Consider the following 16,053-nt stretch of genomic DNA (forward strand, 5'->3'; position numbering starts at 1 on the left):
ATGAGATACCACCTCACACCAGTGAGAATGAGGAAAATTCACAAGACAGGAAACAAGAATGTTGGAGAAGATGTGGAGAAAAGGGATCCCTCTTGCACTGTTGGTGGGAACTGGTGCAGCCACTCTGGAAAACTGTGCGGAGAGTCCTCAAAGAGTTAAAAATAGAGCTACCCTATGACCCAGCAATTGCACTGCTGGGGATTTACCACAAAGATACAGATGCAATGAAACGCGGGGACACCTGCACCCCGATGTTTCTAGCAGCAATGTCCACAATAGCCAAACTGTGGAAGGAGCCTCGGTATCCATTGAAAGATGAATGGATAAAGAAGATGTGGTGTACGTATACAATGGAATATTAGCCATTAGAAACAACAAATACCTTTTGCTTCGATGTGGGTTGAACTGGAGGGTATTATGCTGAGTGAAATAAAGGGAAAGGAGAGAAAATGACATCTGTATAAAAAAATTGAGGCCTATTTTGTAACCTTGTATGTAATCTATTCTAATGAATGTCCCATGTACACTTGAAAAGAGTGTGCATTCTTTTTCTTTGGAAGGAAATGTTCTAGATATATCTGTGAAGACCATCTGTCCAGTGTGTCATCGAAAGCCCTTGGTTCCTTGTTGATTTTCTGCTTAGATTATCTGCTCATTGCTGTAATTAGGATGTTAAAGTCTCCTACTTGTATTTCTATTATTTTATTATTAACGATGGGCTTATGTTTATTATTAATTCATATATATATATGAATTCATATATATATATATAATTCTCATATATATATATATATATGATCCCATGTTGGGGGCATAAATATTTACAATTGTAAGATCTTCTTGATGGATCAACCCCTTCATTATGATATAGCGACCTTTATCTGTTGTTACAATCTTTGGTTTAAAATCTAATTTGGCTTTCTGCCCCTGGACGCCGCCGAGTAAGCATCGTTAAAGTCTCCCCTCCACCGCCGTCATGTCTAAGTCAGAGTCTCCCAAAGAGCCCGAGCAGCTGCGGAAGCTCTTCATCGGAGGTTTGAGCTTCGAAACGACCGATGAGAGTCTGAGGAGCCATTTTGAGCAATGGGGGACGCTTCCGGACTGTGTGGTAATGAGGGACCCCAACACCAAGCGCTCCAGAGGCTTTGGGTTGGTCACGTAGGCCCCCGTCGAGGAGGTGGACGCGGCCACGAACGCTGGGCCGCACAAGGTGGAAGGGAGAGTCGTGGAACCAAAGAGGGCTGTCTCCCCAGAAGATTCTCAAAGACCCGGTGCCCACTTAACTGTGAAAAAGATTTTTGTCGGTGGCATTAAAGAAGACACCGAAGAACATCATCTAAGAGATTATTTTGAACAGTACGGGAAAATTGAAGTGATTGAGATCATGACTGACCGAGGCAGTGGCAAAAAGAGAGGTTTCGGGGATCCCAGGGTGGCGCAGCGGTTTAGCGCCTGTCTTTGGCCCAGGGCGTGATCCTGGAGACCCAGGATCGAATCCCACATCCGGCTCCCGGTGCATGGAGCCTGCTTCTCCCTCTGCCTGTGTCTTTGCCTCTCTCTCTCTCTCTCTCTCTGTGACTATCATAAATAAATGAAAAGAAAAAAAAAAAAAAAAAAAAAAAAAAAAAGAGAGGTTTCGCTTTTGTGACCTTTGATGACCACGACTCTGTAGACAAGATTGTCATTCAAAAATACCACACTGTGAATGGCCACAACTGTGAAGTAAGGAAAGCCCTATCGAAGCAAGAGATGGCTAGTGCTTCCTCCAGCCAAAGAGGCCGAAGTGGTTCTGGAAACTTTGGTGCTGGTCATGGAGGTGGTTTTGGTGGGAATGACAACTTTGGTCGTGGAGGGAACTTCAGTGGTCGAGGTGGCTTCGGTGGCAGTCGAGGTGGTGGTGGATACGGTGGCAGTGGGGATGGCTAGAACGGATTTGGTAATGACGGAAGCAACTTTGGAGGTGGCGGAAGCTATAACGATTTTGGCAATTACAACAATCAATCCTCAAATTTTGGACCCATGAAAGGAGGAAATTTTGGAGGCAGAAGCTCTGTCCCCTATGGTGGTGGAGGCCAATACTTTGCCAAACCACGAAACCAAGGTGGCTATGGCGGTTCCAGCAGCAGCAGCTATGGCAGTGGCAGGTTTTAATTACTGACGGGAAACAAAGCTTAGCAGGAGAGGAGAGCCAGAGAAGTGACAGGGAAGCTACAGGTTACAACAGATTTGTGAACTCAGCCAAGCACAGTGGTGGCAGGGCCTAGCTGCTACAAAGAAGACATGTTTTAGACAATACTCATGTGTATGGGCAAAAAACTCGAGGACTGTATTTGTGACTAATTGTATAACAGGTTATTTTAGTTTCTGTTCTGTGGAAAGTGTAAAGCATTCCAACAAAGGGTTTTAATGTAGATTTTTTTTTGCACCCATGCTGTTGATTGCTAAATGTAATAGTCTGATCATGAGGCTAAATAAATGTGTCTTTTAAAAAAAATAAATAAATAAAATAAAAATAAATAAAATCTAATTTGTCTGATTTAAGTGTGGCTACCTAGGTTTTCTTTTATATCCATCAGTATGATAAATGTTTTCCCCTCACTTTCAATCAGCAGGTGTATTTAGATCTAAAATGAGTCTTTGTAGGCAGTTTATAGATGGATCTTGTTTTTTTATTATTCATTTTGATACCTATATCTTTGGATTAGAGCACTTAGTACTTTTCATTCAGAGTGATTATTTAAAGAGATTAATTTATTATCATTGTTTTACCCATGAAATTGGTTTTTCTATCGATTTTCTCTTGTTTTCTAATCTTTGTTGCTTTTGGTCTTTTTTTGCCCCTTAGGAGTCCCCTTTGACATTTCTTGCAGGGCTGGTTTATTGTTCACAAGTTCCTTTAGTTTTGGCTTATCCAGGAAACCATTTCTTTCTGCCTATATTCTGAATGACAGCCTTTGTGGATAAAGTACTCTTGGATGCATATTTTTCCCATTAAGCACTTTGAACATATCCTGCCCCTCACTTCTGTCCTGCCAAGTCTCTATGGGCAGCACTGCTATGAACTTGATCTGTCTTCCCTTGTAGCTTAATGACTTTTTTTTTTTACCTTACTGGTAAATGACATTTTTTTTACCTTACCTCTCACAATTCTTTCTTTGTGTATTTTGTGATTTTGAGTATTATACACCTTGATGAAGATCAACTTTCGTTTAATCGGAATTCTCTGTGCTTCTTGGATTTTGATGTCTGTGTCCTTTGTCCAATTAGGGAAAATTTCAATTATAATTTGCTTGAATAAACCTCTGTCTCCTTTTCTCTTTCTTACTCTTATGGGACTCCTATGATGCAAATATTATTCTGCTTTGATAATTTGCTGACTTCCTTATGTCTACCTCATGATCCATTACCTTTCCTCTTCTTTTCAGCTTCAGCATTTTCCATAATTTATCTTCTATATCACTGAGTCCTCCTTTGCTTCATCCATCCTCATTTTTATGGCATCTACTCATGTTTGCATCCTATTTGTAGCATTTTTAATTTAGACTTGACTAGATTTTACTTCCTTTCTCTGTAGTAACAGATTCTCTAGTGTCTTCTATACTTTTTAAAGCCAACTAATATCCTTATAATTGTTTTAAATTCTTGTTCAGACATCTTACTTACATTGCATTGATTAAATCTCTGGCTGTCATATCTTGTTCTTTCTTTTGTGGTGAACTCCTCCATCTTGTCACTTTGAAGAGGGGGAACAAAATAAAACAAAAATTTAAAAAGTTAAAAAATTAAATAAAATAAATGAAAGAGGTTAGCTTTAGGTGTATTTTGGTCTGATTGTTATGAGAAGGTTGATAGAAAAATAATAGAAAAAAGAGAAGAAAAAGAAAAGAAAAATTAGAAATTAAAAAATATATAAAGTTAAAAATTTAAAAAAATTAAAAATCGCTTTTTCCCTATCTCAAACCAAACAAACTAACCAAACAACAACAAAGACAAAAAGAAAAAAAAGAGAAAAAAGCAAGCAAGCAAAAACAAAACAAAACAAAACAAACAAACAAACAAAAAACACCCAAAGGACACTAGATCCTGTTTCTCCTAGAGCTAAAGCATTGCAGTATTCTATGATCAGTAGACTTGGTGTGGGTGAGGGGTTTGTGTTGGTCTTTTGGTTGCTGAGCCTGTTGCTCTGATTTCCAGATGGAATTTCCCTTGTGGAAATCTGTCTGCAGGGTGTGGGGCCGGCTTGTTCTCCAACTGATGGTGCTGTTTTGCTCACTGAGGTGGTTCAAGCTGGTGGGTGCAGGGAGCAAATGGCTTCACTTGGTTCTCTAGACTCCACAGCAGGAAATGCAGACCATCCATCTTTAGCATACCCTACAGATGCATGAACAATGACCCCTCCTGTGTCCCTGGTTTCTGTCAGATCCCTGCCTTCACCTTGTGTCTGAGCTGTCTGCCTGCCAAACAGCAGAGCACTTCTGTATTTTGTCTTAGGCAGGATTGTTTTTCAGAACCCCACACTATGAAGATCCCCACAGCATGATCTGTACTGATTCTCTGGGGGGAGGTTCTCCCTGTGTTGTGGCCATTGCTGGCTTGTCTCAGAAACAACACACAGGTGGTTCCAGGGATTGCTGCCCTCAGAAGCATTTTTGCTCCTATACTGTTAATTAAGTTGCATGATGGCACTGGCAGGGTCCCTTATCCACAGAGAGGCTGTATCACCTCTACGAAATGCACTACAAGCTGGGGAACTGCTGCTCCCTGTGTGACCCTGGTGATCTTCAGGCTGCTGCTGCTGGGGTTAAAATCTGCTCTCTTATCAGCGCACCGATCAATTCCCCTGGGGGGTGAATCTGGCAATGTCCGATTCCTCTGAAATTTCAGAATATATAATATCCACTGTTTATAGAAAATTAAACTATACTTTTTCCTGAAAATGGTTTTGGGGAATAGTTTTCATATGTAGTTTCCCACACGAGTTTTGACTTTTTTTCCCATACTTTTTCCTCTTTCTCCACTCTTGCTGCTCTCTCTGTCCTCAGCTCTCTCCTCTCAACAGCACCCATGGCTCTTTTCTCCCACAGATCAGCTCTCCACAGTTTCTACATTCCATGGACCACTTTTCTTTGTTGAATGTCTGACTGAGAGTCTATTCTCTTTTCTCTAGTGAAGTAAACATTTTTATTACCATTAAATTTAATTTTCTATCAGGTATATTTCTTTCCTCTGTTTCATTTCATTCTATTGCTGTGATTTTTTTTCCTGTTCTGTCATTTGGGACAAATCCCTTTGTATCCTCATTTTGTTTAACCATATGCGCTTGTTTCTATGTATTAGGAAAGTCATCTGTATTTCCTGATCTTGAAAGTAGTGACGTTATTAAGGAGAGGTGTTATAGTGCTTTGTAGTGAAATTTCCCCTGTTTACCAGAACCAAGTGCTTCAGGGATGTCTCCTATGTGTCTTGCATGATTCCTACTATTGTGGTTGAGCCACATTTGCCTTAAGTTCAGTCAGCTGCAATGGTTCTCTTTGCCTGTTGTGGGCAGAGTTTGTTCCCTGTGTTGCTAAGGAGCCAGTCTGGGACCACCTTGGTCTTGCAATTGGGTCAGACTAGATGCACGCCCTTCATTTCTTTGCCAAGACTATGGTTACACCAAACTGCAGGGCACTTTCCCTTCATTATCCTCTAAGAGGCTTTTATTATTGAATGGGGACTGCTGTCAGAGCAAATGTCTGCTCCTAGTCTATCTCTTGGGATTGCAGTCACCCCAAACTAATCTGATTTATCCTTGTGTTTCCCCCTATGGGGTTTTGGTTGCTGTGCAGTGATGGTAGGTAAATCAGGTGTCTAGTCCCAGCCCACTGTTGGGGTTGCAATCAAACTCATGTGTGTGGTTATCTTTTCCTCTCCCCAGGGCAAGACTCACTTTGGAGTGGTGCTGGTAACTGTTGAGACTGCCTAAAGAATGAGATGAGTCAGGTACTGCTGCGGTGGGATTTTGCCAAGTGAGTTAGGATGGATGGCATGAGTTCATAAGAGAACAGAGGTGCCTGGTGTTAGCAAGCTGTGGAGACTGTCCTTGTTCATAGTGCTGTCCAAATACCTAGGCTGAGGGGGGAATAAAATGGCAACCATCAGTTTTTTCATTTTTAGAGAAGTCTCTTAAATATTGCTGCTTCTCTACAGCATGTTCTGAGATTAGTAAATACATGTTTATTCATACCCCAGGCACTTTTCAAGCTGTTGCTTTATGCTGTATCTTGGATGAGTTCTTTATTAATCTGGCTCTTTAAGTTTGGGGACTCAGTTTCCTATTGCCCTCCAGCTCTCCAAAATTCAAACGTGCTGATCTTTAAAGTTCCCAGTGTTAATCTCTACGTGTAAAAACACATGAAATTAAGCACTTCTGTTTTTTTCATTTAAATGTTGTGGGGACTCTTCTTCCCACCGCAGGCCCCCTTGCTCTGGGGTGCCTTGTGTTGCCTTTTTATTTTTTGTGGAGTCCTTCCATTTGTGGTTAGTCTCCAGATTAGTGTGGTTCCTGACTGGGACTCTGCCCTTCCTATCATTTTTCCAAGTAGTCTTCTCTCTGATTAACTGTGGAGAGTCTGTTCCCAGGCTTTGGGTCATTTTTTGGATTGGCTGTATGGATGTGGCAGTTATCCAGGTTTATCTGTGGGAGGCGGTGAGCTTTTAATCTTCCTAGTTTACCATTTTACCAGGATCAGAAAACATAGTTGCTGAAAATTTTATTTCTAAACTGTATCTAACATATTTATCTCACTTGTGCTTATCAATTATATTAGTATTAATCATAAAAAATTTCATAAGCTAAATAAAAAATGTAGCCATCATCCTAATTTATATTTCTCTGGAAAATTAAGCAACTATCAAAATCTCAGAAGCAAAAGCCAAAAAAATTAAATATATTATTTTTCTTTTTTAACATCTTTCTACTGTGCTTGATATCCACCAAAAAATTATTTGTATTGTAAATGTTGGTATTATGTTGGAATTATAGTTTTATAGTCTTAAAAATCTAGCACAAATAACAATCTTGTTTGACTACTAAATCTGGACCAGGAAAAAAAGTCTACATTATATTTAATGATGACAATTCTAAACACAAAAAAATTGTATGTCTGCATTATATTAAATGCTAATAAGTTTAAATACATGTTTTACTTTTACAAACAATTATTATTTTTTTAGGATTTTATTTATTTATTTATTTATTTATTTATTTATTTATTTATTTATTTAAGAAAGAGAGAGAGAGATCACAAAAGTGTGGGGAAGGGTAGAGAGAGAAGAGAGAGAATATAAAATTGATTCCATGCTGAGCATGGATCCCAACATGGTGTTCAATCCCACTATCCTGAGATCATGACCTGAAGTGAAATCAAGAGTTGGAAGCTTGGGCAGCCTAGGTGGCTCAGCGGTGTAGCACCTCCTTCTGCCCAGGGTGTGATCCTGGAGACCTGGGATCGAGTCCCCCATCGGGCTCCCTGCATGGAGCCTGATTCTCCTTCTGTCTGTGTCTCTGCCCCTCTGTGTGTGTGTGTGTGTTTCTCATAAATAAATAAATAAATAAATAAATAAATAAATAAATAAATCTTTCAAAAAAATAAAAAGAAGAGAGAAAAGACGCAAATTAATAAAATCATGAGTTAGAAAGGGGAGATCACCACCAATACCAAAGAAATACAAACTATTTTAAAACCTTATTATGAGCAGCTATGTGCCAATAAATTAGGCAATCTAGAAGAAGTGGACACATTTCTGGAAAACCACAAACTACCAAAACTGGAACAGGAAGGAATAGAAAACCTGAACAGGCCAATAACCAGGAAGGAAATTGAAGCAGTCATCAAAAACCTTCCAAGACACAAAAGTCCAGGGCCAGACGGCTTCCCTGGGGAATTCTATCAAACGTTTAAAGAAGAAACCATACCTGTTCTACTAAACCTGTTCGGAAAGATAGAAGGAGATGGAGTACTTCCAAACTCATTCTATGAGGCCAGCATCACCTTAATTCCAAAACCAGACAAGACCCTACCAAAAAGGAGAATTATATACAAAATCCCTGATGAACACAGATGCAAAATTCTCAACAAGATACTAGACAAGAGGATTCAACAATACATTATGAAGATTATTAACCATGACAAAGTGGGATTTATTCCTGGGATGCAAGGCTGGTTCAACACTTGTAAAGTAATCAATGTGATAGATCATATCAACAAGAGAAAAAAGAAGAACCGTATGATCCACTCAATAAATGCAGAGAAAGCATTAGACAAAATACAGCATCCATTCCTATTCAAAACTCTTCAGAGTGTAGGGATAGAGGGAACATTCCTCAGTATCTTAAAAGCCATCTATGAAAAGCCCACCGCAAATATCGTTCTCAATGGGGAAACAGTTTGAGCCTTTCCCCGAAGATCAGGAACAAGACAGTGCTGTCCACTCTCACCACTGCTGTTCAACATTGTACTAGAAATCTTAGCCTCAGCAATCAGGCAACAAAAAGAAATAAAAGGCATTCGTAGCGGCAAAGAAGAACTCAAAGTCTCCCTCTTCACAGATGACATGATACTGTACATAGAAAACCCAAAAGACTCCACCCCAAGATTTCTAGAACTCATAAGGCAATTCGGCAGTGTGGCAGGATACAAAATCAATGCCCAGAAATCAGTGGAATTACTCTACACTAACAATGAGACTGAAGAAAGAGAAATTAAGGAGTCAATCCCATTTACAATTGCACCCAAAAGCATAAGATACCGAGAAATAAACCTAACCAAAGAGGTAAAGGATCTATACCCTAAACAGAACACTTCTGAAAGAAATTGAGGAAGACACAAAGAGATGGAAAAAATTCCATGCTCATGGATTGGAAGAATTAATATGCTGAACATGTCAATCTTACCCAGGGAAATTGACACATTTAGTGCAAACCCTATCAAAATACCATGGAGATTCTTCAGAGAGTTGGAAAATATCATCTTAAGATTTGTGTGGTATCAGAAAAGACCCCGAATAGCGAGGGGAATATTAAGAAAGAAACCATATCTGCGAGCATCACAATGCCAGATTTCAGGTTGTACTACAAAGCTGTAGTCATCAGAACAGTCTGAGTGTGGCACAAAAACAGACACATAGATCAATGGGACAGAATAGGCAATCCAGAAGTGGACCCTCAACTTTATGGTCAACTAATATTCAACAAAGCAGGAAAGACTACCCACTGGAAAAAAAGACAGTCTCTTCAATAAATGGTGCTGGGGTGTCTTTTAGTTTTGTTGACTGTATCTCTGCTGTACAAAAGCTTCTTATCTTGATGCAGTCCCAATAGTTCATTTTTGCTTTTGTTTCTTTTGCCTTCCTGGATGTATCTTGCAAGAAGTTACTGTGGCTAAGTTCAAAAAGGGTGTTGCCTGTGTTCTCCTCTAGGATTTTGATGGAATCTTGTCTCACATTTAGATCTTTCATCCATTTTGAGTTTATCTTTGTGTATGGTGAAAGGGGGTGGTCTAGTTTCATTCTTCTGCATGTGGATGTCCAATTTTCCCAGCACCATTTATTGAAGAGACTGTCTTTCTTCCAATGGATAGTCTTTCCTCCTTTATCGAATATTAGTTGACCATAAAGTTCAGGGTCCACTTCTGGGTTCTCTATTCTGTTCCATTGATCTATGTGTCTGTTTTTGTGCCAGTACCACACTGTCTTGATGACCACAGCTTTGTAGTACACCCTGAAATCTGGCATTGTGATGCCCCCAGATATGGTTTTCTTTTTTAAAATTCCCCTGGCTATTCGGGGTCTTTTCTGATTCCACATAAATCTTAAAATAATTTGTTCTAACTCTCTGAAGAAAGTCCATGGTATTTTGATAGGGATTGCATTAAACGTGTATATTGCCATGGGTAACACTGACATTTTCACAATATTAATTCTGCCAATCCATGAGCATGGAATATTTTTCCATCTCTTTGTGTCTTCCTCAATTTCTTTCAGAAGTGTTCTATAGTTTTGAGGGTATAGATCCTTTACATCTTTGGTTAGGTTTATTCCTAGGTATCTTATGCTTTTGGGTGCAATTGTAAATGGGATTGACTCCTTAATTTCTCTTTCTTCAGTCTCATTGTTAGTGTATAGAAATGCCACTGACTTCTGGGCATTGATTTTGTATCCTGCCACGCTACCGAATTGCTGTATGAGTTCTAGCAATCTTGGGGTGGAGACTTTTGGGTTTTAGGGTATAGACCTTTACCTCTTGGTTAGGTTTATTCTTAGGTATCTTATGCTTTTGGTGCAATTGTAAATGGGATTGACTCCTTAATTTCTCTTTCTTCAGTCTCATTGTTAGTGTATAGAAATGCCATTGATTTATGGGCATTGATTTTGTATCCTGCCACGCTGCCAAATTGCTGTATGAGTTCTAGCAATCTTGGAGTGGAGGCTTTTGGGTTTTCTATGTAGAGTATCATGTCATTGGCAAAGAGGGAGAGTTTGACTTCTTTGCCAATTTGAATGCCTTTAATGTCTTTTTGTTGTCTGATTGCTGAGGCTAGGACTTCCAGTACTATGTTGAATAGCAGTGGTGAGAGTGGACATCCCTGGTGTGTTCCTGATCTTAGGGGAAAGGCTCCCAGTGCTTCCCCATTGAGAATGATATTTGCTGTGGGCTTTTTGTAGATGGCTTTTAAGATGTTGAGGAATGTTCCCTCTATCCCTACACTCTGAAGAGTTTTGATCAGGAATGGATGCTGTATTTTTTCAAATGCTCTCTCTGCATCTAATGAGAGGATCATATGGTTCTTGGATTTTCTCTTGCTGATATGATGAATCACATTGATTGTTTTATGAGTGTTGACATGCCTTGTGTCCTGGGGATAAATCCTACTTGGTCATGGTGAATAATTTTCTTAATGTACTCTTGGATCCTATTGGCTAGTATCTTGTTGAGAAATTTTGCATCCGTCTTCATCAGGGATATTGGTCTGTAATTCTCCTTTGTTGCGGGGTCTTTGTCTGGTTTTGGAATTAAGGTGATCCTGGCCTTATAGAACGAATTTGGAAGTACTCCATCTCTTTCTATCTTTCCAAACAGCTTTAGGAGAATAGGTATGGTTTCTTCTTCAAGTGTTTGATAGAATTCCCCTGGGAAGCCATCGGGCCCTGGAATTTTGTGTCTTGGGAGGTTTTTGATGACTGCTTCAATTTCCTCCCTGGTTATTGGCCTGTTCAGGTTTTCTATTCCTTCCTGTTCCAGTTTTGGTAGTTTGTAGCTTTCCAGGAATGCGTCTGTTTCTTCTAGACTGCCTAATTTATTGGCATATAGCAGTTCATAATATGTTTTTAAAATCGTTTGTATTTCCTTGGTGTTGGTAATGATCTCTCCTTTCTCATTCATGATTTTATTAATTCGAGTCTTTTCTCTCTTCTTTTTCATAAGGCTGGCTAATGGTTTATCTATCTTATTAATTCTTTCAAAGAACCAATTCCTGGTTCTGTTGATCTGTTCCACAGTTCTTCTGGTCTCGATTTCTTTGAGTTCTGCTCGAATCTTAATTAACTCTCTTCTTCTGCTGGGTGTAGGATCTATTTGCTCTTTTTTCTCTAGCTCCTTTAGGTTAAGGTTAGCTTTTGTATTTGAGTTCTTTCCAGTTTTTGGATGGATGCTTGTATTGCAATGTATTTCCCCCTCAGGACTGCTATTGCTGCATCCCAAAGATTTTGAACGGTTGTATCTTCATTCTCATTAGTTTCCATGAATCTTTTTAATTCTTCCTTAATTTCCTGGTTGACCCTTTCATCTTTTAGCAGGATGGTCCTTAACCTCCACGTGTTGAGGTCCTTCCAAAATTCTTGTTGTGATTTAGTTCTAATTTCAAGGCATTATGCTTTGAGAATATGCAGGGGACAATCCCAATCTTTTGGTATCGTTTCAGACCCAATTTGTGACCCAGTATATGGTCTATTCTGGAGAAAGTTCCACGTGCACTTGAGAAAAATGTGTATTCAGTTGAGTTTGGATGTAAAGTTCTGTAGATATCTGTGAAATCCATCTGGTCCAGTGTATCATTTAAAGCTCTCGTTTCTTTGGATATACTGTGCTTAGAAGACCTATCTAGTATAGAAAGAGCTAGATTGAAGTCACCAAGTATAAGTGTATCATTATCTAAGTATTTCTTCACTTTGGTTATTAATTGGTTTAAATATTTGGGAGCTCCCACATTCGGGGCATATATATTGAGGATTGTTAAGTCCTCTTGTTGGATAGATCCTTTAAGTATGATATAGTGTCCCTCTTCAACTCTCACTACAGTCTTTGGGGTAAATTTTAGTTTATCTGATTTAAGGATGGCTACCCCTGCTTTCTTTTGAGGACCATTTGAATGGTAAATGGTTCTCCAACCTTTTATTTTCAGGCTGTAGGTGTCCTTCTGTCTAAAATGAGTCTCTTGTAGACAGCAAATAGATGGTCCTGCTTATTTATCCAGTCTGAAACCCTGCGCCTTTTGATGGGGTCATTAATCCTGTTCATGTTCAGAGTTACTATTGACAGATATGAGTTTAGTATCATCATGATATCTATTCAGTCCTTGTTTTTGTGGATTGTTCCATTGAACTTCTTCTTAAAGGGGAATTTTAAGAGTCCCCCTTAAAATTTCTTGCAGAGCTGGTTTGGAGGTCACATATTCTTTCAGTTCCTGCCTGTCTTAGAAGCTCTTTATCTCTCCTTCCATTTTGAATGAGAGCCTGCTGGATAAAGTATTCTTGGTTGCATGTTCTTCTCATTTAGGACCCTGAATATATCCTGCAAGCCCTTTCTGGCCTGCCAGGTCTCTATGGAGAGGTCTGCTGTTACCCTAATACTCCTCCACATAAAAGTCAGGGATTTCTTGTCTCTTGCTGCTTTAAGGATCTTCTCTTTATCTTGGGAATTTGGAAGCTTAACTTTTAGATGTCAAGGTGTTGAACTGTTTTTATTGATTTTAGGGGGGGAATCTCTCTATTTCCTGGATCTGAATGCCTGTTTCCCTTCCCAGATTAGGAAAGTTTTCAGCTAGGATTTGTTCAAATACATATTCTGGCCCTCTGTCCCTTTTGGCACCCTTGGGAACCCCAATTAAACATAGGTTTTTCTTCTTCAGGCTGTCATTTATTTCCCTTACTCTATCCTCATGGTCTTTTGTTTGTCTCTTTTTTCCTCAGTTTCCCTCTTCACCATCAACTTGTCTTCTATGTCACTCACTCATTCTTCCACCTCGTTAACCCTCGTCGTTAGGACTTCTAGTTTGGATTGCATCTCATTCAATTGATTTTTAATTTCTTCCTGATTGGATCTAAATTCTGCAGTCATGAAGTCTCTTGAGTCCTTTATGCTTTTTTCTAGAGACAAGTAGCTGTATAATCGTGCTTCTGAATTGGCTTTCTGACATTGAATTGTAATCCAGATTTTGTAACTCTGTGGGAGAGAGGACTGTTTCTGATTCTTTCTTTTGAGGTGAGGTTTTCCTTCTAGTCATTTTGCTCAGTGCAGAGTGGCCAAAAAGAAGTTGTATTGGGGAAAGGAGAAAAAGAGAGGAGAGAAAGAAGGAAAGAAAAGAGAAATAAAAAAAAAAAAGGAAGAAAAAGAGAAAAAAGAGAAGAAAAAGAGAAAGAAAAAGAAAGAGAGGAAAAAAAGGGTGGGGGAAGCAAACAGAAATCAAAAAGAAAAAAAAAACCCACTGGGAAGTATCTTCTCTTTCTGTATACCTTAAGTCCCTTGACTTCCCCTCGAACTTGTCCGTCTAGCTGGTCTTCTGTGGGAGGGGTCTGTTGTGCTGAATTTCAGGTGTTAGCACTTGGGGGAGCTGCTCTGCCCCCTGCCTGGTGCAGGGCTCAGTGGGGGTTGTTTACCCCGTGAGGCCCCAGGAGGAACAACCCCAGTGGCAGGGCCAGCTCTGGAGCCCTGGATTCAGCTCCCGCAGTAACTCCGGAGCTCTCCGTCTGCAGGGCCTGGATGCTCCAGGGCAGGCCCGCTGATCTGCTCAGCTGGGGCAGGAGCGTCCTTGCTGTCCTGGGCCCTCCTGGCCTCTGCCTGTCCCGGGGGAGGCCGGATCCTGGGCTGTGTCCGGTCGCCCTGTGCTCTGGGTCTGCGCAGTTGGATTTGGGCTCCAGCCTCGCAGCCCCCTTCGTGGAGCCACCGCCCGAGCCCCTCCGAGCTGCTCCTGGAGCCCAGCAGCCGCCTCCGCACGGAGCATCTTCCTCTGCCGGAGCCGCCTCCGAGCTGCTCCTGGGGCCACGCAGCCCCCTCCGTGGAGCCGCCGCCCGCACCCCTCCAAGCTGCTCCCGGTCCCGCCCGTCGCACTGCAGCCCTTAGGGAGCTCGGGGCGCAGGTGTCTGTTAGTGTCCCAGGGAGCCTGAGGGCATCCCCGCCCTCCTGGGGTCCTGCTCTAACTCCCTGCGGGTGCCTTTCCCCCGGGGAAGTTTGGTGCAGCTCCTGCTTCCCCGGGACGGAGCTTTCCTGTCCTGGGGCCACTCGCCCGGCCTTTTCCCGGCTTCTCGTGGGGCCCCTCCCCCTTGGAGGCCTTTTGTTTTTTTATTTCTTTTTTCCCCCGTCCTCCTACCTTGATAGAAGTGGGAACTCTTCTCACTGTAGCGTTTCAGCTGGTCTCTCTTTAAATCTCAGATTTAAATTTAATGTCAGAATTCGTAGATTTTCAGGATGATTTGAAGGTTATCTAGGTAATTTGGTGGGGACAGGTGATTTTGGGACCCTACTCTTCCGCCATCTTGCCCCTCCGTCCAATAAAAAAAATTTAAAAAGGAAAAGAAAACTGTAGTTAGTGTCATCACAATTCAGGAATTCAAGCTACATTACAAAACTGTAATCAGCAATAATGTATTGTGCTCACACAAAAACAGATACATAGATCAATAGAGCAGAATAGAGAACCCAATAATTGATCTCAACTCTATTGTCAACTAATCTTCAACAAAGCAGGAAAGAATATCTAACGGAAAAAAAAAAAAAAAAACATGGTCTCTTGAACAACTAGTGTTGGAAAGATTGGACATCCATGTGTAGAATAATGAAACTGAACTGTATTACACCATACACAAGAATAGTCTCAAAATGGTTGAAAGACCAAATGTGAGACAGGAATATATCAAAATCCTAGAGGAGAACACAGGTAGCAACATCCTTGACCTCAGCCATAGCAACTTCTTGCTAGACATGTCTCCAAAGGCAAGGGAAAGAAAAGCAAAAATTAACTTTTGGGACTTCATCAATATAAAAAGCTTTCACAGATCAAAGGAAGCAGCCGACAAAAAGAAAAGAGAACCAACAGAATGGGAGAAGGTATTTGCAAATATCTTCTCAGATAAAAGGCTGATATTCAAAATCCATAAAGAACTTATCAAACTCAATACCCAATGAACAAAAATCCAATCAATAAATGGGCAGAAAATATGAAAAGACATTTCTCCAAGAAGATGTGCAAATGTCCAACAGACACATGAAGCATGAAAAAGTGCTCAACACCACTCAGCCTCAGGGAAATTCAAATCAAAACCACAATGGGATACAACCTCACACCAGTCAGAATGGATAAAATTAACAATATAGGAAACACCAAATTTTGGCAAGGATGAGGAGAAAGGAAGCCCTCTTCCACTGTTGGTGGGAATGCAAACTGGTGCAGCCACTCTGGAAAGAAGTAAAATACAGAGCTACCCTATGACCCAACAATTGCACCTCTCAGTATTTATCCAAAGGGTACAAATAGTGATTCAAAGAGGCACATGGCACATGTTCCCCAATGTTTATAGCATCAAGGTCCACAATAATGAAAATATGGAAGAGCCCAGATGTCCGTGAACAGATTAACAAATATAAAAGATGTAATAGGGGCGCCTGGGTGGCTCAATGGTTGGGCATCTGCCTTTGGTACAGGTCGTGATCCCAGGATCTGGGATTGGGTCCCACATGGGCTCCCTCCAGTGAGCCTGCTTCTCCCTCTGCTTGTCTTTCTGCTTCTCTCTCTCTCTCTC

General features: G+C 40.7%; 1 pseudogene; it reads left to right on the forward strand.

Annotated features, from left to right (window-relative positions):
- Positions 1 to 918: 918 nt before the first annotated feature.
- LOC118354243 (heterogeneous nuclear ribonucleoprotein A1-like) lies at positions 919 to 2,448 on the forward strand (annotated as a pseudogene).
- The last annotated feature ends 13,605 nt before the right edge of the window (positions 2,449 to 16,053 follow it).

Source organism: Canis lupus, chromosome 3 (assembly GCF_003254725.2).
Source record: "Canis lupus dingo isolate Sandy chromosome 3, ASM325472v2, whole genome shotgun sequence".
In the NCBI taxonomy this organism is placed as follows: Eukaryota; Metazoa; Chordata; class Mammalia; order Carnivora; family Canidae; genus Canis; species Canis lupus.